We start from the raw sequence: 13,327 nt of genomic DNA, 5'->3' as shown, positions 1-13,327 counted from the left end.
CACATTATCTTTTACTTTGACATGTCTCTATCTGACAACTTGATCAAAGCCTGACATTCATTGTGGCAGAAATCACACTTACATTAGCTGGCAAGTTTTTTGATATCTTTAGGAAGACTTACTGTTTCTACTGCACATTACTGTATGTTAACTTGACTCCTTTCCTAATGAGATCTTTGCAGGATGATAGTCCAGGCAAGTAGGCTAACAGTAAGTAGGCAAATCTTGGGTTCCCAGACAAACCACTCATCCGCAGTAAGAATCGGAAAGCCAAGTTGGAATTCGCAAAGAAATACATTAGACGAGCCACAAAATTTCTGGAACCAAGATTAACCTCTACCAAAGTGATGGAAAGGCCAAAGTGTGGCGAAAGAAAGGATCTGCTCATGAACCAAAACATATAAGTTCATCTGTGAAACATGGTGGAGGTAGTGTCATGGCTTGGGCTTGCATTGCTGCTTCTGGAACAGACTCACTAATCTTTATGATGCAACTCATGATGGTAGCAGCAGAATGAATTCAGAAGTTTAGAGGAACATTTTGTCTGACAATTTAAAGAGAAATGCATAGAAAATAATCAGGAGGAACTTCATCACGCAGCAAGACAATGATCCAAAACACACTGCCGACTCAACAAAGGACTTTATCGGGGGGAAAAGTGGAAGGTTTTATACTGGCCAAGTGAATCACCAGACTTTAACCCAGTTGAGCAGCATTTCACCTATTGAAGAGGAGACTGAAGGGAGAAACCCCCAAAACAAACAACAACTAAAAGAGGCTATGGTGAAACCCTGGAAAAGCATCACAAAACAATTTTGGTGATGTAAATGAATCGCAGGTTTGATGCAGTTATTGCAAGCAAAGGATATGCAACCAAATATTAAGTGTTATTTACTTTAATTTACATGAAGACTGATCTGTTCCTATACATTTTCTCGCCTATAAACTAGGTGGTCCGATACAAAAGGTTCTATGCTTTATGTTGTTTAACACATCTAGATATAAATACCAGGAAACAAAAGTAGAACTCTCATCTCATATCCATCTTTTTATTTCAAACCCAAATGTCTTTGTTGTATAACATAAATAAATGAATTGGACTTGCCGTTCCAATAGTTTCGGAGAGGACTGTATACAGTATTGTCCGTATTGGATCTTGAACCATATGATTGCATATCTTTTCCCTGAGATATACACTGACCCATTTAGTAGCACCAAGCTGCAATTATCTGTCTTTAAAACACATATTAAACTCAGTGTTCTGAGTTTAATATCAGAACATTAATCTTTTAGTGTTCATGTGCTGAATGTTTCTGATCTGTACCAGTAGAGAACGGCTCTCATCAGTGGCCTTAAGCTAAACAATGGAGGAGTGAGTGGGTGAGAAAATACAAAGCAAGATCTACGCTTTCTTCTTTTGTTTTTCAATTATTTTTTTTTATATCTTCCCTCTTTTCCTGTATTATTCCTAGCCTCAATGTCAATCAGCTGGCTTCCCCTCTATCTTCTCCTGTTGCTTTAAGCATTTCTGGGTTTCTACTGGTTGCAGAAACAGTCACAACACTTTATGACAACCTGCTGTTTTTTTTGAAGTTGGGCCCAAATAGGTGAATGTACATTTGTTCTTATTTTCAGCAGAGGCTTTAAATAATTCATATTTGAGGCACAGGAGGTCTGGTAGGAGGAGGTGTTGCATGGTAGAGTGTTGTCCTTTATGTTCTGTGGGTGACAGAAAAAGTAGTAAGGGTGGGCTGTGCAAAACTGGCAAGTGTGTGTGTGTGTGTGAGGGAGAGACAGAGAGAGAGAGAGAGCGAGCGAGCTTAAATGTGTTTTTTGGGGGAGGGAAATACCTCTGGGACTACTATGAGACAGGTGACAGGAGGAACAGTACGACGCTCCACAGGTAGCCATCTGGCAGATGAATGCTGGAGTGTGTGAGTGCGTGCATGTGCGTCTCTGTGTCTGTATGTCTGCATATCTGAAACAGATACAGTTCTGTCTTCTGCATGCTGTCATCCCAATCCTCTACATGTAAAGGAACGATATTTGGTGCTTTAATTTTTCATATTTCATGCCGCTCCTTGCAGTATGTCCCACCACTATGTGATGTCACTTATGCTGTATTATAGCACATCCTAATCAAAAACATTTGATCTGTGTATGTTTGCATGGTACTTTGTTTATAGTGTCACACTATAAGATGATGTACTGGACTGTACTGTACTGTACATAATCAGTATATCGCCATAATCTGTTTCAAGGGTCTGAAATAAAGATCAGTGGCTTTGAGTACACACCCACCACTCAGTCTGTAGAACTCTTACGACAGCACCATAACTTTGAGGTTAAGCCCATACTGAATAATTAAACAGTGCTGAAACCACATTGTAACACCTGCATCCTTCTTGCCTTTCTGGAAAAGACAAATGAGCTAAAAAACATTCAAATAGGGACTAATATATACAGCATGAATTTTTAATAACTAATGACGACGATGGTCTTACTGAACATCCTTTCATCACACTTAATACTGATTGACTTTATAGTATACTGTTGTAAACGTGTAATGATTTATAATCTCAGTGTCTGGTGTCATCCAGAAGAGGATAAGTCTGGAGTTTTTTCTTCAACACAGTCACCTCTTGCTTTCTCATTAGGGCTCTAAATCCATATCCGGATGTCTGTAAAGCTACTTTGCGACCATGTGTATTGTTCTAAGCACTATATAAATAAAATTACAATACATTTTGGATGGTAAGCGGAGGTTTGGGATGTTAATAGGTTTCTGTTTGTACGTTTGTTTCGTTATTCACACTACTAAAATTTAGCACTCACATCACCCTTCTGTTGTGATATAAGCAGCACGTGTTAGTTCATATAAGAGCCATCTAATGGAGGACCAGCTGTAATATTACACTGCACTGCAGTAGCTGTTGTGCTGTTATTGTGCTTTTTCACATCGGAGGGGGCTTTTATCTTTAAGCCATTGTGTCATTAGTGAGCCAGAAGCCTCTCTTTATGACCGGCATGTTGTAAAAGCGTCCAGTGCGAGCCCTAATCAGAGCCCATAAACTCCAGCTCTGTCAGCAAAGTTTGGTCATTAAGAGACATTTGAATGTAATTATTTATTGATGGCTCTTATGATTTACTCTCTTGCCTGCACATGTCTGGATTTTTATGCCTTATGTCTGCACTGTGAGATGCGGGTTAACAGTCGTTTAAAGACCACAGCGCTCGTGGGGCTCTGTATTAGCCTCTGCTCTGAGCAGAATGTACTGTAAGATAAAGGGAATGGGCATGTACTGATCATCTATAGGAAACATGCAAAGCGATGCAGATTGAAATATGAATATGCAAGCTTATAGCCAGTTTAGTAGAGGTATTTGCATTTTATTAGTGTTCCTTATGTTTATTGTTTTAGCGAAGGTCGAGAATTAAATTAGCAATGCATCAAGTGCACTTTAAGCCTTAATGTAACAGTAGGTGTTATAGTGAGTAGGTTTTAGGCAATAATAAATGATAATGTATGCTACAGACCCATCTTGTGGAAGGAAAAAAAAAGGATTTATTATGCTTCTTCATGGCTCGGTGTATTTTACTGTTAGATCCTCAGTCTGTTTTATTAAATGTTGCCTTGTTTTATTTAAGACACGATCATTATATTGAGGTAGGGAATAAACCACACATTGTCAAACCTATGTTGTGGGCAATTAAGAGATTTCATGGGCAGAATAACACTTTATTGAGCATTTTACACTTGTGTTTGATAGATCCCTGGCCAGTTTTTTCTCCACTGACATTTAGTGATGCGCTGAAGATTAAACAGTTGAGGCCATGCATTTTATGAAGGATGGTTTTAAGTTTTAATTATGGAGCACATCGCCACTGAGAGGCTACTTGTTCTGGCTAACTGCAGGAAATGCTGTCAAAATAATGTGATATCCAGTCAAACCAACAAGGCTTAATTTGTGAAGAAATGTCTTGGGCTTTTTTTTCTTGACTTCAAATAGGTAGAGGAAGATGCAGTTAAGCTGATGCACATCTTAACAGTGAGGCACAGCAGTGAGGCTCATCACCAATTATAGGCTCTGTAGGCACTGATTAGCATACTACATTAGCATATGGGAGGAAATGACATGCACAAACACCATCGTCTCACCACTACCCTGTCCAAAAAGAAAAAAAAAGAAGAAGAGAGAAATCACACATCAGATTTACCTCCACAGTACAACTCAGTACAACATCATATGAAAACCTTTAATAATGGAAATTCAGAAGATTGGTTAGGAAAATAATTCCCTTTTCACATAGCCTCTAAGACAAGTTTTTCCATATAATGTCAAATATATCCTTCTATTTGTGCATACTAATTTCTTAGCTTGTGGGTTGATGTTTCTGTGCTTCCATGGTGCTCCATCTGTAATCTCACACAGGATTTTTATTAAAAAGTCTTCATTATACATTATTGTAACACCTGGTAAGAAAAATAAAACAGTGCAACAAATCCATGGTCCTGTGCATAAGTTAAGCAGATTTTTAAAAAGTGTATAGCAATTACAAAGGAAAAGTCTACCTACAAACACATTGATTATGTTTACAGTGAAATCTTTATGACGTTCCTAGTGATTCTGGGACTAATTTGTTCTTCGTTATTCTTGTGAGAAGGTAGCTGTTGTCACTGTGCTGAAATCATAGGGAAAACATTGCTAATGCAGTTACAATAGCATTTATTAGGAAATAGCGTTTATTAGCGTTTTTCAGAAATGCTCAATGTTATATTAATGAGAATTCCAGTGTAGATGTAGTGGAGACGGCATCCATTGAACTCAAAGTTACACAGTGCAATGCAGCTATACAGTGAGGTTACACTGAGTTACGACAAAATGTTTTTTGGCTTGGCTAGTTAGTGATCCATGAGGTAACGAGCATGATGGTGTTGATGGAGGTATTAGCATGAAAGTTGAAGCTTTGGATACTGGTCTGTTTAACCAGAGTGTACAGACGAGGTGGTGAGAGAGCTGGACACACTGAAGGACTAAAGCATTGCTGCATCGTCCCTCTTTAGGTAGAGATGAAACCGAGGCAAACGTGCTAACCACTAAACCACTGGGTCCCCACCATTAAAGATAACGTTACATTAAACAATTAATGTCATCAAGGGTGGATTTTCCTTTCAAGTATGGTACATATTGAGTACGTCAGCAAAAAAAAAAACAGGTAATAGAAAGTGTGGTTGTAATGCCTCCAGTGTTTTTGGATGAATATTATTGCAGTGATGATCAGAGATCTGGAAATTTTGGAAATGTGTTTTAGTGAGGTGATTAAGATTAGATCATTAGATCAGTGATTTAGTCAGCCTTTAGTCAGACATTTGTGTCTGCTCATGTCCCAACAGCAAGAAGGCCTTTGTTTACTCCTTTCTCTAGTGTATTTTTCTTTTCTTTAATAGATAGCCTAGAAAAATACAAATGCCTCTCTCTGGCCTATGTCTATTCTCTTTAGTAGAGAAACAACAGTATTTTGTTGGATAAATATAAATGCAGTGATAATAGATCATCATAATGTTATTGCTCATACACAGTGGTACAGTTTTGGTTTCAGAACTGCAAATGGGTGTAACCCACTGATCTATGTACCAGTGCTGTGATCTCCACAAGAGGGATTTGTATACAGATTACAACAGCTCATCAGCAAAAATGCACCATCCCTGTTTAGAGATCACTAATATAATCATAAAAACCATAAAGCTGGCCATGTAGTTTTCAACAGTGTTTTGAGTATGCACTGTTCTCTAATAAAAAGTGACTTTTTTCTCTTTGAAGTCGATGTGTATTCTCATTCAGTAGTTGGAGCAACCATAGCATTTCAGCATAGCACAAGGGGCCCACGGATCTGTCTTTTTCAAGGTTAACAAAGCAATCAAATCAATCACAAAGCCCATAAAAGAGAAACCTTCCCTTTTACCAAGCCCTCATTTTTCATACGTAGTACAGTATCATATCCTGGTACCATTTCTTATTAGTGTCAAGGCATCAATGCGGTTGCAGTGAATCAACAGGGATCATGACCTGATTGCTAAAAGAACACTGTGGGTGCGTTTCCACTATTACTTTAAAAAAAAAAAAAAAAAGGGGGGGGCGGGCAGTTATACTCATCATACATCAATCCAGAACTCTAAAGGAGAAGTGTCAGCCTTTTAGACATGATAGTGAGCAGTGACTGATGGGTCTGCCAGACATGAAGACACTGAGCAGGAGAGAGAGACAGTGCTTTTACAGGGCTACCAGAAAACATGCAGGGGCAAATCAAGATCAAAATCAATGCCTACAGCATCGCAGACAGGGTGTTTCACCAAAGTACTGGCCACTTTTTAGTTTACTATGAGCTGCCACATTCTTTCTCTGACACCCATTACAAATTCCCACTTATGAAGAAGGGAAGTCAATGCTGACAGTATGCCTGTTTTTGCCCTATTAGATGGCTTGCCTCGCTCTCAGGCTGGTGACCCTGCACAGTCTGGGCAGTAATGAGCTTTACAGCAACAACCAACGATCCTGCCAACATGACTGTATGGCCCAACTCTCGCCTCAGGACATACCCCCTTCCGATTTTCCTCGCAATTAGAAAGCCACCCGTAAATACTTTTGAGAAAGCCTGGACATCAGTGGTGTTGCAGAAGTTATTTATAGATGAGGCTTTACTGCTGCATTTTACACACACAAAAGAAATTAAAAGTGCCAGGGAGGGAGAACGGCATTGTGTTTTTATTCTTTAATTATTCCATCAGTGCTAAGAGCCTACACATTCGCCATCTGTGGCATGAGCACATCATTAGGTTGCTATGCCAGGTTTTTCTGTGTGTCAGAGGCTCAGATAGAGAGAGGGAGCTTCCGAAATACCTCATTGGGGATATTGTTAATGCATCACCTAATTGAGATGGATTCATTTTTAATGACTTGCACTGTCTTGCCGGTAAATGGTAGGAGTTAATGAATGCAGAGAGAGAAGGAAAGAGATACTCTAATAGGCTTCCTCTGGCTGAAGGTTACATTATATGTTCATATTTGTATTTCATTTGGCTTTTGCTGCAATGATAGTGTTTTTCCTTCTCTACACTGCTAATAGTGGAGGTGTGGGCTTGGATATGGAAATGTACTGTGTAATGGAATGATGCATTGGTTTATGCTGGGACTGATAATGCATTTCTTTTCCCCCCATGTTGTAACCTCAGAGCCTCCCAATCCTGCTTCAGGAAAGCTACAGAGTTCATCTCCTACAGCGTACATCTCCTGTCCAAATCTAATTCTGAACTGGATCCTGATCCAGTTAATTGAGGCATTTGGTAGCAACTGGGACAGATGTGTTGGCACTAAATGGGCTGGCACAACCATAATTTAGATTTTTTTAGTACATAGTTAAAATTATTCATGACATTAAAATCCTGCATAACAGTGTACAAACATTAAGCATTGTTAAAAAAATTTTTTTTTTTTGGAAATGTGTACGATTGACGTAAGATATAACATAATTGCCAGACATTTATCTCCAACTTTCACTATTGTTATTTATTTTAAGAGATAGTCAAGAAAACATCTCTCTGGCCTGTGTCTGTTTTCTATAGTCGAGCAAGAACATTTTGTATTCAGTTGGAGTTGCAGTGATAATAATAGAACATAATAATGTTCACTTTTGGTTTCAAACTGCAAATAGGTGTAGCCCACTGATCTATGTATCAATGCCTAGTCTTAGTCCTCCAAGAGATTATAGGACCGGATTTTTAAACACAAAGTATGTGCTTAGTTTGCCAACAAAATAATTTCTTGAATTCTCATAGTACATTAACACTGATATAAAACACAGACCTAAATATTTATTGCCACAGAGGCGATTTGAATTTCATTAGATATGATACAACAGGGTGTACAATTTTGCATACACTCCAGACAAAATGGAGTCATTTAGTGTTTTAAGTTCTTTCTGTCATGAATTCTTCCTCTCAGCACATGGCATCGTTCCCAGTGAGCTGAGTATTGTGTGAGTTTATTTCCCCATGTATTTTTTGTTTCGGTTTGCCATTTGCCTTTGTTTTGGTTTTGGTCCTGTCTCCACCCCTGTCATGTCACTGGTTTGTTCCCCAAATGTGTGCACCTGTTCTGTGTTGAGCCCTTAATTAATTTAGTCTATTTATAACCTGCAGTGTCTGTGTTTCATTACGAAATCTTTCTGAATGTTTAGTACAGTACCAAATCATAGTTTCTTGGGTTACAGTTATCTTCATTGTTTCTAGTTCATCTGATTTATTTGAGCTATGTATTTGAATATATCTGTGATAACCCTGTCTGCATGTACCTTGCTTGTACCTTGCCCCTTGCCACGTGCCATGACTATGATTTCTTTACTCCATACAATAGAGTACACTGATTTTATTAACAAATAAAAAATATATATATTATATTCTTCTTTTTTGCATATTCCCACTGTCTTACTTTATGACTGCTTCGAACCTCTTTGCATGACCTTGCTGTAAAATAATGTTAACTACAGCGTATTTTCGATTATTCTGTGTGAATCTATAAGGTCCTTGTTCAAATCCCCCCCAAATCCTTGCCCTTTAACCTATCATATAAGTGACTCCATCTGGGTCATGACTGGATGAGCTTTAAGGGTCACCTAGCATTGACTCACTTAGTTTTAATAACAGATCCTTGCTGTAGATTAAAGGCAGGCTCTTGTTAACTCCATATGCACTCAAAAGACAGCGATTTACGTATCTGAAACCTGCAGCTAGCAGCATGACTTCTGGTGTGATAGCATCCTATTTTCAATAACATAATAACCACAATTTTGCATAGAGCTTCATATGAAAAGGATTTTATCACGTGCCATAGCGATCACCATATTTGTGAGATAAGCTCCAATATTGGGATTAAGGGGGTGTTAAAGCCAGGGAGTGGGAGGATATCTGGCTGGTAAGGTCAGAAGCTATGAATTTAATTACTTTTAGTTGCCATGGTGGAAACTCCAGACCAACAGAAAGTTATAACCAGAATGGGTGGGTGGGCGGATGAAGGGAATTGGATACGCTTTCTTTGCCTTTGGTTGCTATGGTTGAAAAGCCGTCTATGTCATTCATGTCCCCTACCTCACGAATGTCTACAAGAAGACAGAGTTGGTTGTCTTTTAGTATTGTGTTGCTGCTGGCTTGAATAAAACCTAACTAACATTTTCCAAATGAATATGGTGAAATGCTTTTTTTTTTCTAAGTGTTTAAATGTACAACTCAGTATACTAATTGTGCAAGTGTCTCACTCACTGTACCTGCTGATTAGCTTCCCTCCATGTTTGATGAGGTGTTCTTGATTGCCTTGTGTCTGTGATCAGTGTTGGTGCACATCCATGCTGAAAGCATTGTGACTTGAGATAACCCCCATTCCGCATCTTTTCCCCTCCCAAAGCAATCTCTTCTTCTCAGCTCCTCTTTATTCATTGCACAGGTTTGTGCCAATCCTGAGAAACTCAAATGGGAAAAAACAGGTTCTTCCAAAAGCTTTACTCTCACATTAAATCAAATTCAATTTTATATATGCCTATTGCTGTGCATTATTTTGCTGGCTAAGCCCATACACCATAGCGACCCAGCACTTTCAGCACTTTAGCAGGCTTATGTATTCAAAATTTACTAAAGCGAGAAACCAAAGCTGTCAACCTCTCTATTTATGTGCTAGAATAAATTTTAAAAGGGCAAAGACGTGGTTATGGGAAAATGGAATTTGGCCAGGATGGGTAAGATATGTTAATCTTGAGAACAGTCAGACTTTTATTCCACCACAGCTTTCAAAAGATAATATTTGATTTCACTGATGATGCTTTTTTGTAACAATGGGATACCCATGACAGATCAAGATGAGAGGATTTCATTTCCCTACAGTGATGAGGGAAAATGAAGTAAACATCCCGAGCTTATTAGATCTTCACACACCTTCTTGACTGACACAAAAACCGTGTCACATCTAAATAGAATTTGTGTTTGCGAGGGAAAGGAAATCATTTGCATGAAAAAAGAGCATCTTGTATTGTTGCATTTAATTGAAGCTAATCAGAGAGTGTGTTTCTACGAGGCATCTCTTTTTGAAAGGGTGGAGTGGCTTTGTTCATTAAGAACACCTCTACGCTTACTAATTACTTACTCTGCCAGGCTCTTCTGTGAATTGAGTTTAATTGTGAAGTCTAGTCTCATGAAGCAGTGCTTCTCATGTACAAGTTGCACAGATGCTTCCAAATGAGTGTTTGCTTTTAATCCTTCATGCAGTAGGCCGTGTTCTCTCGAACGTTTGACTGATAAAGAGTAATTCGCTACTTAAACTACTTCTGTATCCCAGTCTAGAATTTACTCTGGAATGTTCATGTAATTGCATATTATCTGTTTTCTTTAATGCAGAAAATGTCATTCATCCCTTGGCATTGGTACAAACACTGTGTCGAGTCTGTAATTTTAAAAATAAATATCTATATTATGTTTCATCAAACATGAGATTTTTATTTATTTATTTATTTATTTTACTAAATTAACCTAATCTAACATAATTATTAGTAAATAAATCGAAGGTTAAAGTTTCCACAAAGACTATACGACAGTCATCATAATTTCTTATCTGAAATAGTTACAGCATTAAAGATGATCTATTTACTAATTTTTCCAAATCCCAGGAGTAATATGTGTCATGTCATGTTTGTTCTGTTTTATGGCTTTTAAATTGCAGTTGAGTTGTAAATCAGACCTTTACAGTCAGGGACAATGCTGTATCCTTTGAAAGAATGATTTACGTCCTCCATACATCGCTGTTGTCTCCTCGTCCACGCTTCTTTAGTGATTACCTTTCCTCGGCTATCAGTGGCGACCTTGCAGTGCCATAGTCACCAGGTGGAAATGACAGATACTCGCAGCAACACTAAGACCCCTTTCTCTTCCACCAAAAGCCGCATTGATTCATTAACCAATAAATACAGATGCAAGCCTGTTGGACTGGTCTCTCCCAGTCTGCTAGCATGTTATTCAGCTTACTGACGATGTCCTTATCGGCGGATCAACCCTGTGCCAGTTATGATTGGAGAAACAATGCATGTGGCGCCCAGCATGCAGCCTTATCGCTTCACTGACTGTCAGCTGCCGCCAATCAGGTGTCTCTCAGGCAGCTGGAGTAATGAGTGAGTCTGGCCTTGCTCTCTGGAGATAACTGAGCCTCTTGGCGGCTTCTCCTGAAAACCTGTCGCTCCAGAATGGATTGTGTATTGATTATAACAATACTGAAATTTAGTTATTATTATTTTCTCTGTCATTATCATTACACTAGGATGATGGAAATGTCACCAGCTTGACAGGGACTATGGAGTGGTGTCAGCATTTATTACTCTGTATTATCAGATTCTTGGTGTCTATAAAATAAGACTTGCAGCACGAAATATTGGCATGTTTTAAAGAACAGTACTCTATAATGCTCTACTGTGCTTTAATGCATTTAGCTTTTGCTTACAGAAAAAGGGCGGGGGGAGAGAAATAAGAATTGGTTTGCTATTTTTTTCATCATCATTCCCATTTTCACGTTTATTCAAATAGATTTTCGTATATCTGGAACAAATGAAGGAAACGCCTCTGGTTAAACATGAGGCCAGACCTTTGACCCCTGAAAAATGGATTTAGCTCTGTAGTGTCAGTGTTATTGATGTGCATATGAGAACATGCAGGAATATTGTCCTTCATTTGAAACGGGACACTTTCTGTCATGATCACAGATATTGGAATGTCTGGAGACTGCTGTGCTGTTTTATGGCTGTTAAAGTGCTTAGATATGAGAATGTTATGTGTGCTGCTACTGTTTAATATGCAAAATAGTTATGTGAACCATCATCAGCTTTCTGAATTACACTGTTGGCTCATTATATCTTGTGTCTTCAACTTGGTTGACTTTGAGATGAACCCAAATCGATGTAACTAGGTATATTTGCTTTTGGATATTTGCAGACTATTATAGAGATACACATATGTTTGCACAATTCGGTTATGTAATGGGGCTGTGAGTACTCATCACTTGGATTGGGAAAGTGCAACTGGATTTGAAATTAAATCAGTTTTGATTTTAGGGTCTTTACATGTATTCTCAGTAAACCATATGGAAACCAGACCCTTCTATGAATAACAACCCTTTATTTCAGGGCACACGGGGTCATGGGGAGCTTGGAGCATATCCCAGGGAACTCAGGACATTAGGCGGGGGAAACCCTGGATGAGGTGCCAGCCCATTGCAAGGCACACTCACACACCCATTCATACACTATGGACAATTTGGAAATGCCGAACAGCCTACAATGCATGTCTTTGCACTAGGGGAGGAAACTGGAGTAACCCTGAAGCACTGGAGAACATTCAGACTCTCTGCACACAAGGTAGAGGTGGGAATCCAACCCCCAACATTAGAGGTGTGAGGTAAATGTGCTAACTCCTAAGCCTACATATATACTGTGATCCACAGACATTACAGGACATTGGTATTATACATGGTGATGTTGTGTCTGGGCTAGTGAACTATTGAACTGTCATATTTGATCATATTAAGAGAAACAGCAGGCAATTAGATCAAGAATCAGCTGTAGATCATTTGTTAACTCTATTTGTCATGAATTAATGATGCAACAGCACAGCTGGCCAAGAAACAAGTGGGCTGATTTTAGTGCATCTGTGTGCCACTTGCATTGTTACTAAGCATCCAATTATTTTTGTTTTTGGGGAGATGGGTCCCACTATATGAATGTATATATTCTTGAAGTAATACTGAAATTATTATTATTTTTTATTCTAATTTAAATGTCTTGGTTAGTTTCATTTTAAATTCCTATTTGTTCAACTATTAGAACATCAGAATAAAAGTATTTGTTCCTATTACTTGGGATAATGGTCCATTTCATTATTAGTCAGTAAGGAAAATAATGGGGTGGAATTGGGGTGTACAGGACATTCCATTTGGATATATTTCTAGTTTAGAAAGCCTGCTGCTCTGGAAAAGAGAACAGTGGAAGGCAAACTATTTTGGCATGTAGAAAGTTTTTAGAACAGAATTTAACAGAGTTGGGAAATAACAAAGTACTGCAAAGAGTGGGAGATCTTGCAAATACAGATATCAGATGATGAATGGGGTATAAGATGGATAGTAACGTTTTAATATGAAAAAAAAGGAAATGTGAAATCACAGCAGTCAGGAGCGCAGCCTAATCATCAAACACTACATTACTTCTTCAGTTGCCTGTTGTGTGAAAGTAAAAGTAAGTAATATAT

This window comes from Ictalurus punctatus, chromosome 14 (assembly GCF_001660625.3).
Source record: "Ictalurus punctatus breed USDA103 chromosome 14, Coco_2.0, whole genome shotgun sequence".
Lineage (NCBI taxonomy): Eukaryota > Metazoa > Chordata > Actinopteri > Siluriformes > Ictaluridae > Ictalurus > Ictalurus punctatus.
Note: the sequence above shows the minus strand (reverse complement) of the source record.